Source organism: Rutidosis leptorrhynchoides, chromosome 1 (assembly GCF_046630445.1).
Source record: "Rutidosis leptorrhynchoides isolate AG116_Rl617_1_P2 chromosome 1, CSIRO_AGI_Rlap_v1, whole genome shotgun sequence".
NCBI lineage: Eukaryota > Viridiplantae > Streptophyta > Magnoliopsida > Asterales > Asteraceae > Rutidosis > Rutidosis leptorrhynchoides.
Genome location: NC_092333.1, coordinates 340,076,382 through 340,097,268, shown reverse-complemented (window position 1 = coordinate 340,097,268; position 20,887 = coordinate 340,076,382).

Here is a 20,887-nt window from a genome sequence, read left to right as displayed (position 1 = left end):
ATTATTATTATTATTATTATTATTATTATTATTATTATCATGAATCAGGATTAAGAAATTGCGATGACTAAAAGCTTTTAAGTTAGATGATTATGAGATAATGAATGAATACAAGTATTAGAATTTAGTTAAGATGCTGTTAAGATGATGGCTTAGATTATCATTTTTATCATTATTATTATTATTATTAAAAGTATCATTAATATTAAAATTATTACTTTTATTAAAATTATCATTTCTAATAGAAATATCATTTTCATTATAAAATATTATCATTATTATCATATTAGAATTATTATTAAAAATTATCATTTTGATAGAATTATTATTTTTTTATAAAATGTTATTATTACTATCCTTATTATGATAATTATTATATTTAGTAAATATTATTATTAAGATAATTTATATTATTTTTACTAATATTGAAAATTATTATTATTGTTACTATTAAAGTGTCGTTATTATCAATTATTATTTAAAATTTATCATTGTTATTAAAACTATCATTCTATTAAAAATTATTATTTTTATTATCATTTTTATTAGAATATATTATTATTAAAAAGTATAGAATTTAAAACTATCGTTTTATTAAAATTATCGTTATTATCATTTTTATTTTTATTTTTATTAACATTATTTGTATTATGAATATCATTAGTATTATTATAATTATTATTATCATTTACATGATCATAACATTTTTATTATCATTATCATCAATATTATTATTATTATGATATTAGTATTACTACAAATAATTATTATTTACCATCAAAATTATTATTATCATTGTAAATATAATTATTGTTATTATATTATTATCAAAATTATTAATATTATTATTACAAAATAATACAACTTTTATTCATTATTAATATTATTTTACTAAATAGATATTTGATACATATAAATATATTTACTACGTATAATACAATTATATTAATATTACTTATCACTGTAATTTTTATTATTTAATTTATATTAATTAAATTATATATAAACTAATAGACTTTAATATAAAATAGTTATCATTAATATATTATATATAATTATAAATAAATGACTAAATTATTTTAAAAAGGTATTTACTACATTTATATTAATAAATATATTTTGAAAATATATATTAACTACTTAAAATACATATATAGAATAAATATAACTTACTATAACACATAAGTTATTAAGATAAAAGTATATTAATAATATATATACATACATATATATTTGTTTATTTATATTTATGGGTGTTATATATAAACTTGTTATATGTTTTAATATATACGTAATTAATATAGGTTCGTGAATCCGAAGCCAACCCTGCACTTGTTCAATGCCGTCATATGCATTATTATTACGAAATACAGTATCGTGAGTTTCATTTGCTCCCTTTTTAAATGCTTTTGCAATATATATATTTTTTTGAGACTGAGAATACATGCACTACTTTTATAAATGTTTTACGAAATAGACACAAGTACTTAAAACTACATTCTATGGTTGGATTATTACAACGGATTTCACCCTTTTTAGTCTGGTAATCTAAGAATTAGGGAACAGAAACCCTAATTGATGCGAATCCTAAAGATAGATCTATTGAGCCTAACAAACCCCATCCGGGTTACGGATGCTTTAGTACTTCAATTTTATCATGTCCGATGAGAGTCCCGGAATGATGGGGATATTCTAGATGCATTTTGTTAATGTCGGTTATACCAGGTGTTAACCATATGAATGATTTTTATACACATGTTATGTGTATCATGTTTTGTACACGGGTTACGTGTGCGGTTAAATATTGAAATCTTGTGGTCTATTAAAATTATGGAAATGATTGATTATGATAAACTAATGAACTCACCAAATTTTTGGTTGACACTATTAAGCATGTTTATTCTCAGTTATGAAAGAAACCTTTCACTGTGCATTTGCTCATTTTAAAGATATTACTTGGAGTCATTCATGGCATATTTCAAAAGACGTTGCATTCAAATCATTTGAGTTTAAAAAGATTGTTGATAGATTAAAGCCAGATTAGTCAAATATATTTGGGAAACATGATAATATCATTGGTATGCATATTTGTAAACTTTTGTTGTGATGAAAGTTTGTCTTTTTAAAAAAATGCAATGTTTGTAAAATGTATCATATAGAGGTCAGAACCTCGCAATGTAATCAACTAATGTGAATCGTTTATAATCGATATGAACGGGTCCTTTCAAAATTGAACATTGTTAGGAATTAAACTTTGATAAACGAATTACTTCTCAAACTAAAGATAGTCCACTGTCTAGTCCTGATTCTAATCATTTGGGATCTCTTTTTGATTCAGACACTGAAATGACTACCAACAATTCTATGGAAGCCTTAATTAAAGAGGGTCATCAAGGATTAGGTCATGCCATTACTCAGCCGCCTATAACTGAAAATTTTGATATTAAGGGTCCTATCTTATACTTGCTTAAGTATAACCAATTTAGGGGTACCGAAAAAGAAGATGCTAATGCGTACACTCGAAACTTCAAGAATATTTGCAATCTGTTTAATATCTCTAATGTTGAAAATAATATCATCTATCTTCATTTGTTTCTGTGATCATTAAAAGATGAAGCTAAAGAGTGGTTAAATTCGTTACCCGGAGGATATATCACTAGTTCAGATACTATGGTTGAAATTTTTTTAACTCGTTTCTTTCCCGCATCTAAAACTGTCACCCTTCAAACTGAAATTACTAACTTTTGTAAAAAATCTAATGAGACACTTTACTCTGCATGGGTTAGATTTGGTCAATTGCTTAGAGGATGTCCACAACATGGTTTAAATACATTTCAAAAGGTAACTACTTTCGATAAAGGTTGTGACATAGCTACTAGAAGAGAGATTGATACGTCTGCCGGAGGTAATATCATGAGTAAAACTACCGAAGAAGCCAAATCGTTAATTAATAAGTTAGCTTCCCATTCCATGAATGGCATCAAGACTTAGATATATCCCGTTCTGTCCAATCTGTGTGTTATGATTCTGAATATGTGATTAAAGCTATGAATGCTAAGTTGGGTAATTTAGGAAGACAAATAGAGAAGCTCAACAAAGAAATGCATGTAATTAAGATATGTTGTGAAAAATGCCAAGGTCCTCATGCTACGAAGGATTGTGTTGCTAGTCTTACTATGGAGCAGGTCGAGAACGTATCATATTTGAATCAATATCAAGGAGGGAATCCAAACTATCGTAACAACTATAATGCACCCTTTCCACATAGTAAAAATCCACCTGTTTTTTATCCCGTTAGAGTGCCCTTCATTCCAAATTCGTCTCCGAATGCTCAACCCGAAAAAAAATCCAATCTTGAAGAAAACATCCTAACTTTCATCAAGAATCAAAATGAAGCCAATGATAACATAAAAGCTCAACTTTCCCAAGTCCAAAATAATCATCAAGCATCTATCCAAAACTTAGAGCGCAATGTTACTAAGTTGTTTCAACTCGTTGAAGGAAAAGTTCCAACTGATTCTGAGAAGTCAAAAGAAGTTCTTTTTGAAAATGTTAATGTGGTTAGAGAAGTGAATAGGGTTGGCATTTATGAGCATGTTTTAAGATATGTATGGGAAATTGAAATGGTAGAAGAAGAGTGTGATTAAAAAATCAAGAAGTTAACTGCTGATGAAGAAGATAAGATAAAAGATGCTAAGGGTCAAGGTCTTGATCGTGATGATGTCATTTTTATGCATGAGTTGTTTGATGAGGAAGAAGTTAGTGAAAAGGCCCGTGAAAATGATGATGTTTCTAGCAAAAAATCTGAATGTCTTTCTGTTGAGTCCCCAATGTAATTAAGGATTTAATTATGACAAAACATCAGATATGTACACTAGAATGTTATGTACAGCCATCACTGGTTTGTTTATGTATAGACAACAAATGTGCTGTGTCGAGTGTTTAGATTGCTACCTAGTCTACCAGCACAAGGTAGACAATATTCTTCAATTAGAATAGGATGAGTACCCAGCAATTCAAAAATATCAAGTGACTCAGCAAAGAAGAACCAGCATGGCTGGAAAGCGCTTACTACACGAGACAGCTATGCTCCATTACAAGCATAGTGGTTTCCTGAGAGGTCTACATCAATTGTACTATTTAACAGAAGTCGAAGACAAAGTTGAACTGAAAATGACACATGTCGGTGGCTGACAAATGACCTTACAAGACCACGTGAGAATGCAGAAGTTTAACGCATGTGCAAACATGTGTTATTCATTGTCAACGCCTAGGGAATACAACATTCTATTTGTTTAATCAAATAGTGGTGCCAAACCGAATTGGAGTGTTCCTGCAAATAGCTACCAAAGAGGAAAGAGGAGAGCACGCTCTCTGATGCAGTTGTCCCCACAAGTACAGACATCTTATGTACCAGCGGACAATAGACAATTACACGATTAATAGGACTACTGTAAGTTGATGTATCCACTATTGTAACAACTAGTGGGTGGGTTTATTTACTTAGAGTTCAAACTTGTAATACCTATAACTTAGGTATAATCTGTATCAACCAACTATCATTCCGTCAAGGATAGTTGTAATTCTTTATGATTCAATTAATAAAGAATAAACCGTTGAAAATTACCTTAGACTCTATTTAATTTACTTACTTGAATACTAAACCGCTTTAACTGTTTAGTTAATTGAAAAAAATTGTATTCACCCCCCTCCCCTCTACAATACTCCTGTTGCTAATCAATGGACCAACACTTTTCGATGATGATTGGTTACCTGAAATCATGGAGAAGTTGAAGGAAAGATAAAAAGAAGGTTTTCGTCCTCTTTATTCGTTTGAAATTAGTGAAGTAGTTCCACCCGAAAAGCCCGAGTTTCCTATTGTTTGTTCTAATTTGGGGGAGTTTCATGTTCCTTGCTTAATTCGTGGTCTCATTCATATCATGGGATTAGCCTATAACGACCCTCATTTTTCCATTCTATATTTTTTCTTATTAAATGCTCAACTATATAATTAAACTTAACAATTAAACCTTAATTAACGATTGTTAAGTATTAAGAATTATAAAATCTAATAATTAACTTTATGTAATAATTAACAAGTTAATAAAAAGATAAAAATAATGAGTTAATAAACTTTTGTGAACAAATAAATAACTTTAAAACTTGTGTACTTAAAATAATTAAACTTGGATAAATAAGGAACCATTTAAGCTAATCTAAAGTACAAGGACTTAAGTGAAAAAGTTAAACCCTAATCCCCTTAAACCTTAGCCGATTTGGAGGGGGTAAAATTACCCTTTTGCCCTCCAAATTTTTGGCCAAACTAAGCAACCCTAACCTCCTCTTCAAGCTAACTTGTTCCCTAAGTAAATCTAACCCTAACCCTAATTCTAGAATTCTCCTAACACTCCTATAAATAGAGGCCTAACCTAAACCTTTTTATTGTACCAAATCACAATCAAATCTCTCTCCCTCTCTCTAATTTTCGGCCAAAACCGAAAATATCACCACCACCACCATCGAAATCCACACCACCTTCAAGGGTTTTTCAAGTGATCTTCAAGTTGTTCTTCGCGTTCTTCAAGAATCTTCAAGGTATTCTTCGAATCTTCAAAGACTTTGATCTTCAATCTTCGTCATGTTCATCTTTTCTTTGTTAATCATCTTCGAATCTTCAAAGGTATAACATAAACCTTAACTTATTTACATAGACTTTGATCTTTGTTTAATTCATATTCATGTTAATTCATAAACATATATGATATATACATGAACACACCTAGATCTATACAAGAAAAAAAATTAAATATGTATGTATATGTATGTCGACCAAAAGAAAAAAAAAGGGAAAAGGAAGTTTGATCTTTAAAACCTAGGTGATTAGATAAAGATTTGAATGTGTTAATTATGGAAACAAACTAAACATATATATATACATATACAAATTGATACATATACATATATATATATATATACATGTAAAAAAAATATTTTACGTATAAATACATATACGGTTTAAAAAATACTATATATATATATATATATATATATATATACATATACACGAATTTTATATATATATATATATATATATATATATATATATATATATATATATATATATATATATATATATATATATATATATATATATATATATATATATATATATATATATATATATATATATATATGCTAAACCTTAATTTACTAAACCCTAATACATTAATTAAACCCTAATTTAATAAAACCCTAATCATTACTACACTAAACCCTAAAACTAAACATTTATTACAAAACCCTAATCATTAAATACTTTAATTAATTAAACCTAATTAATTAATGAAACTCTAATACTACTATTACTACTATATAATATTTATACACTATTACCATTACTAACACTTATAATATACTACTTATATTATAATACTTATGTTACAATAGTCATCCACGATAACGTGAAGTCACTTGAACGTCAATGCTACTTAAGGCCTAGGGTGATCCTTGGTACCACTATGGGACACTTGTGGATTTCGAAAGAAAAACATAGATTTTGGTCGAGAAATCCTGGGCCAACTGGTAACAATAGATCATCTTGGTGACTCGGCGGTGGCATAGATGTTTGGGTACGATCCACAATATCAACCCGACTATAGTAATCATACACTTAGTTATTTTCACACTTAATAGGTGGTGGACTTATTAAGGAGAACTCACTAGTGTTCGACACTAACTTACTAAAAGTGGAAACTGTGGAAACTTACTAAAAGTGGAAACTTACTAAGAATGGAAACTTAGTAAAATGAACTATACTTAAAACACTTGCATACTTAAAATTAAATTTAGGCAAAACATTTAACTACTCTTAAATGTCAATAGGTTGACTTTCTGCTCGTTCATCCAACTTTCTATTCCGAGGAATAACCATCTCTCTCTACTTACTAAGGTGAACTCATAGTCCCACTCTTTATTGCTAGAAAACTTACTTACTTTTATTGGGGTGAGACACATGCTACTTTTACTATTTACAATTTAGACACAAGTACCAACTGCTTAAACTATGTTATACCCGGCTATGTCCGACTAAGTCCCTACAGTGATATTTTTAATTGCTCGTCGAATGAATGCTTAATTATTGGGAGTAGGCCTATTGGGAGTAACGTCCCCGATACATTTGACTAAGTCATTGTATTACTTAATAATGAAATTAAACCGACAAGTATATACACAACTTGTCTTTGGGGTAAACTTGAACGTTTAGTCTAAATATCACGAACTGGCATAACTTTTTGATCCCTGCGAGATCAACTTTATAAACTAAATCTTGTGGTCTAAAACAACGGTGAAACATTTTTGTTAAATCTATGAACTTCACTCAACCTTTTTGGTTGACACTTTAGCATATTTTGTCTCAGGTGCTGTTTGATCAAGTTATTTATCTACTGCTTATGTGATGCTACTTGGATATAGGATCAAGAGATATCGCATTTACTATTTCTGCATTTGAAACATTTACTTTATTCCTTTGTAACAACATTTCATTTATTCCGCTGCATACACTCAATAAAGTTTGATTTTATCATGTAGTATTGTTCTCGTATATTATAATATGTTGGTTTATTTGATATTAAGTCACATTTCGCCCAGGCCCTAACTGGGGGTGTGATATAGTTGACACTGGTTCTAGTTTTAATGTTATGCTGTTTTCTGTCTACAATCGCCTAGGGTTACCTTCTTTAGAACCTATCCAAGGAATTGTTTGTTTTGCCGATAATCGTTTGCAAAAACCTTTAGGGATTGTTAAAAATGTTAAAGTCAAAGTTGGTTATGCTTTTTACAAAGTTCACTTTGTGGTCATGGACATGGAAGAAGATCCTATCACTCCTTTACTTATGGGATCTCCATTTTTTGCTACCGCTCGAGCAACTATTAACTATGAAAACAATACTCTAGTAATTCTTTATGGTGCGCTTGTTGAGTCCATTCCATTAGTGCCGAGAACCAGGGTTCCGAGATCAAATGTGAAAATGGTTAGAGTTGAGAAAGAGAAAGATGATGATGAGCTTACTGTTGACAAAATAGTGATGGAATTCATAAATGAACAATATAAGATTAGTGAAGAAGTGAGGAGGCAAATCCATGATTTAAACGTTAAATTGGAAATGTCTTTTCATAGGGGTCTTGATACCACATTGAGTTTCTCAGAGGAAATTAATATGTTAAATGAAATAGAAAGAAACGAGAGTGGAGAGAATAAGCCTGCTGAGTGATCCCGATGGAAGAACAAGTCGCTTAACTGACTGTATAATCAAAACTACTTATCCATATATGTTTTATTAGGATTTTGTTTTGTTTTCTATGTTTCGTTTAAGTTTAAATTATGAATGTAAGAACAAACTAGCTCCTATTTGTTAAAGTGTTAAAGTAATCAAGTTATTAATAAGAGATTATGTTTGTGTTATATATTGTGATGTTTAACAATTCTTTGTTAAGTTGTCTCTTTCGAATCTAAAGATATCAATTCTGCAATTCTACGATCCTACAATCAAGTAACATCACTATTTCCCTTATTTTCAATTATGTCACTCATTTATTACTATTTTGAATTATAAATGCAAATGAGGATATTGTATAATCTAGGTGTGGGGAGGGAAGTGATTAATCACTTAAATTCTAAAAATACAATAAAAAACTCTTAAAATTCTAAAATTGGTGAAAATTTTTAAATTTTTCAAGAGATAAGAATTCTATTAGGAAATAAAATATGTAAATTGTAAACTTGTGAAGATTAAATTAACGGTTAAGGCAACTCAAGAGTCATACTTTTTTTTGTCTCGATATAGGTCACATATCCAAAAAAAATACTAATGTAGGTTATATACTTTGAAAAAGTGTGCTACTGTAAACAAAAGGTGACTGGTTACTTGCTAAACCGGTCATCTTCATCTTTGATTTCGTTGTTCTTGGTGTTCTTCATACTTTTTCCAATTTTCTGACGACTAGGGCGGCGGAGCACGGTGGTTTGTGGTTGCCTACGGTGGTTATACAACAAATCAACTTTTTCATCATCTTCCAAATTAAATAGATTCTATCACAACTAATCATCAACAACTAATCATCGATTCTATCAAAATTAAATAGATTCTATCACAACTAGTTGAGCATTCTGTTATCTATTTTGTATTATATTAGGAGCAGCAAACAAATTTTGGAGTGGATTATAAGTCAATTACTATTTACCACGAGCATCGATGTATTTCAGTCGTTTGTCTGAAAGCTTGAAAGAAAACAAGACATTTGAGGTGGTCGAATGGAGAAAGGAATGGATTGCGTACTCAAATAAATGGCAACAAGATACGAAACTTTACCATAAAAAATTCAACATAACGAGCAAATTAAATAGATTCTATCACAACTAATCATCAATAACTAATCATCGATCACAGTTCATTGACTTCATCTTCTTCATATCCACAAGCTACAATCGATTTAGGCGTTTATCAAATGGAGGTTATTAACTCAAACGAAGTTAAGATTTGTGATCAATAACCGAAATCGAACTCTCGTCAATCATCATAACTGAATAACAACAACAGATTCAAGGATTTCTCGATTGATTTCTTCGTTCATATTCATCACTTCCCATTTTAACCACCGGATCAATCTGAGATGAATTAGAGAAAACTAAAATTGTAGAAGTATTCTCATTCATCTCGTCAACATTTATGCAAATTTTAAGATTCAATCTCTCCATATCGAGCATAAATTTCGTGGTCAAAGTTCATGAACATAAGTCAAACGAATCTTCAATCTTCAAATTTGGAAGCTATATGTTGTTTTACGCAATGGTGATGATAGTCGAGTGATAATTTGATCATTTATAACAACTTTTGTGTTTTGATCATCGACTGAAACAGATCTAATCAAAACTTCAATTGTTGCTAGAAATTCATCAGTGACGAGTATTTTAACAGGTTATCAAGTTAAGTGTGTTTACATTAACACATTTTTTTTCCAAATTTTATGGCCTACAATAGTATTTTTTTGAGTATATGGCCTACATCGGGACAAAACAAAAACTATATTACCCTTGAGTAACCTTAACCCTGGAAAACCCTTTTACCATAGATGTTGTTTTAGGGTTCCTTGTTAGAACTATTACATAAAGGATGTACAAAAGACTTGTATAGTCAATGTAAGATCATTCTAAAATGATGTAAAATAGGATAAGAAATTTTTTTATTTTACTTTATTTTTTTAGACTAAGTAATAAAGTACCTTATTTTTACTTAAAAATAAATTAATTTAAATTATTAACCTAAGTATATTTTGTTTTTATATATAGTTTTTGTGGCTTTTTACTTAGTACTGACCCAAAGTGGTTCCTAGGTTCCACAAATTGATACCACGATTTACTTATTAATGTTGAAGTGCATAATTTCATAAAAATTATCATCCATTAAATAAAAATGCTTATGCATTTTCACCCATGATAAATCAAGAAAGTTATTATTACACCGATAATACTTTCAAGAGTTCAAGAAACTCAAGAAAAAAAAAAGCTCGTTGTACATTATTATATATCTTTAATTATACCAAAAATTGTGAAACGATTGCAAAATTATAGCCACTACCATATGGCATAATAAGCAAGGACCACAGAAGGTATAGAGCTTATTCTTTATTGCACTTAAACTCCAAAATTCATGGAGATGATTTTCATAAAAACTTCATTCATTTGTTATGCACTTTAATATTAATATAGACAAGGGCATGTGTTTGGCTATTTAAGAAGTTAAAGTGAATAAATAAACAAGCATATGTATGATTCTAAATATAATTAGATTCTTAATTTAAATCATATAAATATATTAATTAATTAACTTTTCCATAAAAATAAGAGACCAAATTAAGGATTCTATACCTCATAAAGTTTTATTAACATTTTTCTTTAAATATTTTATTGGGCACTTACACCAGAATTTAAATTCTTCTTTAAAAACATAACATGTCTTGAAAGGAAAAGGAAACTTTACCTAGAGAAGAGTTGATAGTAATTTCATTCTAGTCATAGGATAGAAGTTCTTTTTGAACTTGACTTTTCCTTAGGATTTAAAGTTATATGCATAAATATCCAACCTATTGGTCATCTCTTTATTTATTAAAATTTTCATATAGTTTACTTGAGGACAAGTAAAAGCTTAAGTGTGAAGAATTTGGTAACTTCTAAATTATACAGATTTCTTATAACATTTTAAGGAGTTATCGTAGTATTTTAAAGACATCTTAATATTTAAACACACCAAAATAGGTAAAAATGGGGAAAAGGTAATTTTAATGTTTCGTTTGAGATATGTATTAAAACGGAACAAAAACAGTTAAAAATTGTAGAATGATAGATGAAGCAGCCGACATGGAGGCATGGAAGCCGCCGGCTTGGTGAAAGGATCCAGAATGTTCGAGAAAAGTCCAGAAAACACATAAAAATGAATGATTTGACGAAGAGTCAATGAAGCCGCCAACTTACAACTAAAGCCGCCAGCTTGAGTTCAGTCTCATGTACTTAAAGACCAAGAAATAGCTAAAAAAAGGCAATGAAATCAAAAAGATTGTACATTACTGAAGCCGCAAGCCAGGCATCTAAACCGCTGGCTTGGCCAAAGGCAGAAACGCGTTTACGAACTTGCGAATTAAGTTGAACTTGGAGAAGGAGTAACCACTCAAGGGAAGCCGCCGGCTTTACCCTGAAGACGCCGATTTGGGCCATCGAATCTGAAAACTCTAAATAGAGGCCATTTGTATCAGTTTTGTATGTACTTTCGGTTTTCTCTTAGGGTTTTCACGAAAAACGAAAACCCTTAGTTTTAGGGTTTTTATTCAAAGTTTCAAGTTGTAATCAAGTCATTAATCAAATTTATTCTTCAAGATACCTTTAAGGCACATGTCTTTGTTATTTTATTCTTAGTATTGCATTTATTTTCAGTTTTTATTTAGTGTTCGTCTACCACTATGAACTAAACGTTCATAGTGGTTGCGTGTACGAAATCAAATTTGTCTGGGAATCAGATGAAGCCGCCGGCTTCACTAGCTCAATCCGCCGGCTTGGCTGGAACAAAGCCGCTGCCTTCATACTTAAATTCGTACAGTTTCTAGTTTTTCTAGATCTGTATAAACTGAGTCTTTGTGGTGATTATTTAAACTATTTTGAACCTGCTATGCTTTAATATACTTGTTTGCCATGCTTAGTGATTAAATTTCTTGATTTTAGAATTGATTAACACTTAATCCAACAATCTATTATTCGATTCACTCTACTTGTTTAGATCTAGTCCATCAAACTTGGTAAATTGATTGCATGCAATTAAGTTAAATAACATTAGTAATGATAAATCTGTTGAATTTGAATCACACTTATATAATAGAATTTAATAGTGTTAGGCTTAGTCGAGGAACCTCTTTTTGGATGTGTTTGATTAATGATTGCATGAAAAATGGGTAAAGATTAACTTTCAGCTAGTAACTTGAATTGATCTAGTTGATGTTTAATAGTATATTTACTTGCCAATCTATTTGCATGTTAATTAAATCATCATCTAAGATTAAATTGATATGTATCATGTGGTTAAATTGAACACTAAGAATTGAGATGTTAGCCTTGAACATCACTTGTCTAACATATGCTTTAAGTCTTATCTATTGAATGATATGCAACACTTAGCTTAGCCTGCTTATGGATGATAGTTGGTCTATGATTATTATCTTTTTTTGTGTTAATATAAGTTAGGAAACTTGTCTAATATGTTCCCTTGGAAGTTATTCGTTCATGTAACTACTTTTATTTCATAATTGTTTTTTTTCTTTAATCTTTATTCTTAATAAGTTTGTTATTTAATTCATTAATAACGTATCTTTAATTGTCTCTTTCCTAAGAGAAATATCTCAAATCTATATAACAACCTAAAAACATAAAAATCTATCATCTAGTTCTTCATTAAGAACTATGCTATATTATAAACCAACTTAAAACCGCATTTACGCTATCTTGGGACGATAACCTAAAATACTACATCTAACCGGGTTTTGTTGGTCGTTAGGGTGCTCAAAGTGAATTAAAAGGTTATATAAATTTAAAAGTTTGAAAAGGAAAATTAAGCACTGCACACACTTTTGCACATCAAGACCATTGAGATGAATGGTGATTGATACCGAGTGTATTTTGACTGAAGATAGAGCCGAGTGTTAGACAGTGTTTGGAAATGTGACTAGTGTATCATTAAGATAGAATGGCATGACTTGATAAATTCCTATGCTTGAATGGTCGTGTGACATTTTCACATAAATGTTGTAACCTTAGGGAATTGGACTGATATTACATGGACTATTATTGGTTTTCAAATGTTGTGACTTCTGTAAACTGAATTTGGACTATTGTGATATGTTGTAAATGATGACTAATGGTGTAACCTAGGGGATACATGCATAAAAGCATCTTTTTACACAAATGAAAGGCTCGAAAATCATAAAAAATAGCAATCGTGACAGTTTTTGTTAATAGTCGTTCAACGTTCAGTCAGGCCACCCAGCGTCATGCGTAAGCCCTGAAGGCAGCTTCTATGCTTAAGCCCTTGAATAGGTGCAGGAGCAATACAAAGCCACGTCAGCCCAAGTCAAAGTCGGTTGCGAAAAGTTCGCATACTTAAATTAATCATCATGTGACACGTGTTCCCAAGAATTTCAAACATTCTACTCCTATAAATAGACCCCCTGGGTCACCACATTTCACAGTTCGGTCATTTGTCAGAGAGTAAACTTTCTCTCTCACACAGTACTTTCTCACTCTAGAACCTTCACCCCTTAGCAACAGAACGCTAGACGGACGAACTCTCAGTGTGGTCCAACAAGACTGATAAAGTCACCCCATGGATATCTTATCCGTGTTCCGAGTCTACAGGGATTCTTTCCCGAGGGCAAACATCATTCGGCAACAAATCCCTCCACGCTAAGCAGTTCTAGTATTGTACTAGTACCTTTTAGCCGATAGACGGAAAATAGTACCAACATATGGTGCCATCTATTTTGAAGAATCACTTAACCTTTATGAGCAAGGCAAACAACGATCGTGAAATAATTCCCGTTGAAGCAAATATGATACATAATTGGCAAGCTGGATGACGGAGAAAAGCAGAAACTTTAGAAGATTGGAAGCAAGAATTAATTGCATTTCCTTCTTTCTTTAACACTAATCCGTCTGATGTTCTAGTAGTTATTGAAGCCAAAATTGTAAATTGGATTGTTGGAGGAATATACATTGATACCGAAGCAGGAGCAGATATCATGTACGAGCATTGTTTTGTGCAATTAACAGCAAGTAAAAGAAATAATGAAAGACACATTTGTTCCTTTGGCAAATTTTGCTAATGATCCATCATGGTCAAAAGGAAGCATACTTGTAGAAGTAGTATTGGGAAAATCACCATATAAAAGAATAACTCATATTGAATTTCTTTTAGTAAAAGAAAACTTACAATACAATGTCATTTTGGGATGATCTGCAATGATAACTTTTGGAGCTGTAACATCAACAGTGCATGGCATGATGAAATTCTCTACATCAGCTGGGGTAGCAACCCTGTACGCAGAACGGAGAAGAGCAATAGAATGTGTGCAAATAAATCGAACAACTGCTAAGCCAATAGTCCACAGTGAAGGATCTGTTTCACCAAATCCAACATTCCAAGAACAAAAAATCATTATTGGGAACACATTAACAAAAGAAACAAAAGAGAAGCTTTATAATATTTTAGCAGCAAACCTGGACGTATTCGCATGGAAAGTTTCTAATATGACTGGATATACCATGAAATATTGCTGAGCATAAGCTAAATGTAAACCCAAATATTCCACCAGTCTATCAAAAGAAAAGAGGCATGGCTCCAGTACGGAACAAATTCCTGAGAGAGGAAGTGCGAAATTAAGTGGACGCTAAAATTTTAAGGGAAGACAAGTATCAAACCTGGGTAAAGAACCCAGTAATGGTGAGGAAATCGGATAACATATGGAGGATGTGTGTTGATTTTACAGATATAAATAAAGCTTTTCCAAAGGATAAATTATCTTTTACCAGAAATAGATTGGAAGGTGGAATCTCTAGCTGGATATCTTTTAAGTGTTATTGAATTCTTATAAGGGGTATCATCAGATCCCCATGGTAGCACGAGATGAAGATAAAACGGCTTTTCACACGACAGATGGAATCTTCCGTTATGTAAAAATGCCTTTTGGATTGAAGAATGCTGGAGCAACTTATCAACGTGTTATTGATATGGCGTTTAAAGAACAAATAGGCAGGAATGTGGAAGCTTATGTGGATGACATTTTTATCAAAAGCAACACAGAAAAAAGAATGATCAAGGATATTCTTGAAACTTTTGAGTGATTACGAAAGATTAACATGAATTAAATCCCAAAAAGTGTACTTTTGGAGTTGAGGAAGGTAAATTCTTGGGTCATGTAGTTACCGAAAGAGGAATAAAAGCATATCCAAAAAAGATTTAAGCAATCGAAGATATGAATTCCCCAAAAACAAAAAAAGAGATGCAAAGTTTAAATGGAAGACTTACGGCATTAACAAGGTTTTTGTCTAAAGCAGTAGAACGTTCATTACCATTCATGAAGGTGTAAAAAGCTTGTTTGAACAAGAAAGATTTTGTGTGAACGGCGAAAGCCGAAGCAGCCTTCCAGGATGTTAAAAAACTCTTGAAGGAGCTACCAACTTTGACTGCACCAATTGAAGGGAAAACATTAATACTCTATATGGCAGTGTCAGCCAAAATCGTTAGTTCTTTCTTAATTACAGAACGGAATGGAACTCAAATGCCAATATATTTTGTCAGCAAATAGTTACAACAAAGTGAAACCAATTATCTACCAATTGAAAAGTTAGTATATGAAATGTCCCGTTCTTATTGATTAAAAACGTTCCATATTAATTGATTTCGTTGCGAGGTTTTGACCTCTATATGAGACGTTTTTCAAAGACTGCATTCATTTTAAAACAAACCATAACCTTTATTTCATCAATAAAGGTTTAAAAAGCTTTACGTAGATTATCAAATAATGATAATCTAAAATATCATGTCTACACACGACTATTACATAATGGTTTACAATACAAATATGTTACAACGAAATAAGTTTCTTGAATGCAGTTTTTACACAATATCATACAAGCATGGACTCCAAATCTTGTCCTTATTTAAGTATGCGACAGCGGACGCTCTTAATAATCACCTGAGAATAAACATGCTTAAAACGTCAACAAAAAAATGTTGGTGAGTTATAGGTTTAACCTATATATATATATATATATATATCAAATCGTAATAATAGACCACAAGATTTCATATTTCAATATACATCCCATACATAGAGATAAAAATCATTCATATGGTGAACACCTGGTAACCGACATTAACCAGATGCATATGTAAGAATATCCCCATCATTCTGGGACACCCTTCGGATATGATATAAATTTCGAAGTACTAAAGCATCCGGTACTTTGGATGGGGTTTGTTAGGCCCAATAGATCTATCTTTAGGATTCGCGTCAATTAGGGTGTCTGTTCCCTAATTCTTAGATTACCAGACTTAATAAAAAGGGGCATATTCGATTTCGATAATTCAACCATAGAATGTAGTTTCACGTACTTGTGTCTATTTTGTAAATCATTTATAAAACCTGCATGTATTCTCATCCCAAAAATATTAGATTTTAAAAGTGGGACTATAACTCACTTTCACAGATTTTTACTTCGTCGGGAAGTAAGACTTGGCCACTGATCGATTCACGAACCTATAACAAATATGTACATATATATCAAAGTATGTTCAAAATATATTTACAACACTTTTAATACATTTTGATGTTTTAAGTTCATTAAGTCAGCTGTCCTCGTTAGTAACCTACAACTAGTTGTCCAAAGTTAGATGTACAGAAAAAAATTGATATTTATTATCTTGAATCAATCCACAACCCAGTGTATACACGTCTCAGGCTAGATCACAACTCAAAGTATATGTATTTTTGAAATCAACCTCAACCCTGTATAGCTAACTCCAACATTACTGCATATAGAGTGTCTATGGTTGTTCAAAATAATATATATACATGGGTCGATATGATATGTTAAAACATTTGCATACGTGTCTATGGTATCCCAAGATTACATAATATATTAGAATACATGTATAATACAATATAAGTCAGCTAGGATATGATTTGTATAGAATTGTTAATATTTCCCGTAGCTACAAAAATCAAAAAATAACCAATCTTGTTTTACCCATAACTTCTTTATTTTAAATCCGTTTTGAATGAATCAAATTGTTATGGTTTTATATTTAACTCTAATTTATGAATCTAAACATAAAAAGTATAGGTTTATAGTCGGAAAAATAAGTTACAAGTCGTTTTTGTAAGAGGTAGTCATTTCAGTCGAAAGAACGACGTCTTGATGACCATTTTGAAAAACATACTTCCACTTTGAGTTTACCATGATTTTTGGATATAGTTTCATATTCATAAGAAAAATCATTTTCCTAGAAGAACAACTTTTAAATCAAAGTTTATCATAGTTTTTAATTATCAAACCCAAAACAGCCCGCGGTGTTACTACGACGGCGTATGTCCAGTTTTACGGTGTTTTTCGTGTTTCCAGGTTTTAAATCATTAAGTTAGAATATCATATAGATATAGAACATGTGTTTAGTTGATTTTAAAAGTCAAGTTAGAAGGATTAACTTTTGTTTGCGAACAAGTTAAGAATTAACTAAACTATATTCTAGTGATTTCAAGTTTAAACCTTCGAATAAGATAGCTTTATATGTATGAATTGAATGACGTTATGAACATCATTACTACCTCAAGTTTTGTGGATAAACCTACTGAAAAAGAGACAAATGAATCTAGCTTCAAAGGATCTTGTATGGCTTGAAAGTTCTTGAAGTAGAATCATGACACGAAAACAAGTTCAAGTAAGATTTCCACTCGAAATAAGATTGTTATAGTTATAGAAATTGAATCAAAGTTTGAATATGAGTATTACCTTATATTAGAAAGATATCTTACTATAAATAAGAAAGATTTCTTGAGGTTAGATGATCACTCTACAAGATTGGAAGTAAGCTAGCAAACTTGGAAGTATTCTTGATTTTATGAAACTAGAACTTGTAGAATTTATGAAGAACACTTAGAACTTGAAGATAGAACTTGAGAGAGATCAATTAGATGAAGAAAATTGAAGAATGAAAGTGTTTGTAGGTGTTTTTGGTCGTTGGTTTATGGATTAGATATAAAGGATATGTAATTTTGTTTTCATGTAAATAAGTCATGAATGATTACTCATATTTTTGTAATTTTATGAGATATTTCATGCTAGTTGCCAAATGATGGTTTCCACATATGTTAGGTGACTCATATGGGCTGCTAAAAGCTGATCATTAGAGTGTATATACCAATAGTACATACATCTAAAAGCTGTGTATTGTACGAGTACGAATACGGGTGCATACGAGTAGAATTCTTGATGAAACTGAACGAGGATGTAATTGTAAGCATTTTTGTTAAGTATAAGTATTTTGATAAGTGTCTTGAAGTCTTTCAAAAGTGTATGAATACATATTAAAACACTACATGTATATACATTTTAACTGAGTCGTTAAGTCATCGTTAGTTGTTACATGTAAGTGTTGTTTTGAAACCTTTAGGTTAACGATCTTGTTTAATTTTGTTAACACAATGTTTATAATATCAAATGAGATTTTAAATTATTATATTATCATGATATTATGATGTATGAATATCTCTTAATATGATATATATACATTAAATGTCGTTACAACGATAATCATTACATATATGTCTCGTTTCAAAATCATTAAGTTAGTAGTCTTGCTTTTACATATGTAGTTCATTATTAATATACTTAATGATATGTTTACTTATCATAATATCATGTTAACTATATATATATCCATATATATGTCAATATATAGTTTTTACAAGTTTTAACGTTCGTGAATCACCGGTCAACTTGGGTGGTCAATTGTCTATATGAAACCTTTTCAATTAATCAAGTCTTAACAAGTTTGATTGCTTAACATGTTGGAAACACTTAATCATGTAAATAACAATTTCATTTATTATATATATAAACATGGAAAAGTTCGGGTCACTACAGTACCTACCCGTTAAATAAATTTCGTCCCGAAATTTTAAGCAGTTGGAGGTGTTGACGTATCTTCTGGAAATAAATGCGGGTATTTCTTCTTCATCTGATCTTCTCGTTCCCAGGTGAACTCGGGTCCTCTACGAGCATTCCATCGAACCTTAACAATTGGTATCTTGTTTTGCTTAAGTCTTTTAACCTCACGATCTGTTATTTCGACGGGTTCTTCGATGAATTGAAGTTTTTCGTTGATTTGGATTTCATCTAACGGAATAGTGAGATCTTCTTTAGCAAAACATTTCTTCAAATTTGAGACGTGGAAAGTGTTATGTACAGCCGCGAGTTGTTGAGGTAACTCAAGTCGGTAAGCTACTGATCCGACATGATCAATAATCTTGAATGGTCCAATATACCTTGGATTAAATTTCCCTTGTTTACCAAATCGAACAACTCCTTTCCAAGGTGCAACTTTAAGCATGACCATCTCTCCAATTTCAAATTCTATATCTTTTCTTTTAATGTCAGCGTAGCTCTTTTGTCGACTTTGGGCGGTTTTCAACCGTTGTTGAATTTGGATGATCTTCTCGGTAGTTTCTTTATTATCTCCGGACCCGTAATCTGTCTATCCCCCACTTCACTCCAACAAATCGGAGACCTGCACTTTCTACCATAAAGTGCTTCAAACGGCGCCATCTCAATGCTTGAATGGTAGCTGTTGTTGTAGGAAAATTCTGCTAACGGTAGATGTCGATCCCAACTGTTTCCGAAATCAATAACACATGCTCGTAGCATGTCTTCAAGCTTTTGTATCGTCCTTTCGCTCTGACCATCAGTTTGTAGATGATAGGCAGTACTCATGTCTAGACGAGTTCCTAATGCTTACTGTAATGTCTGCCACAATCTTGAAATAAATCTGCCATCCCTATCAGAGATAATAGAGATTGGTATTCCATGTCTGGAGACGACTTCCTTCAAATACAGTCGTGCTAACTTCTCCATCTTGTCATCTTCTCTTATTGGCAGGAAGTGTGCTGATTTGGTGAGACGATCAACTATTACCCAAATAGTATCAAAACCACTTGCAGACCTTGGCAATTTAGTGATGAAATCCATGGTAATGTTTTCTCATTTCCGTTCCGGGATTTCTGGTTGTTGAAGTAGACCTGAGGGTTTTTGATTTTCAGCTTTGACCTTAGAACACGTCAAACATTCTCCTACGTATTTAGCAACATCGGCTTTCATACCCGGCCACCAAAAATGTTTCTTGAGATCCTTGTACATCTTCCCCGTTCCAGGATGTATTGAGTATCTGGTTTTATGAGCTTCTCTAAGTACCATTTCTCTCATATCTCCAAATTTTGGTACCCAAATCCTTTCAGCCCTATACCGGGTTCCGTCTTCCCGAATATTAAGATGCTTCTCCGATCCTTTGGGTATTTCATCCTTTAAATTTCCCTCTTTTAAAACTCCTTGTTGCACCTCCTTTATTTGAGTAGTAAGGTTATTGTGAATCATTATATTCATAGATTTTACTTGAATGGGTTCTCTTTCCTTCCTGCTCAAGGCATCGGCTACCACATTTGCCTTCCCCGGGTGGTAACGAATCTCAAAATCGTAATCATTCAACAATTCAATCCGCCTACGCTACCTCATATT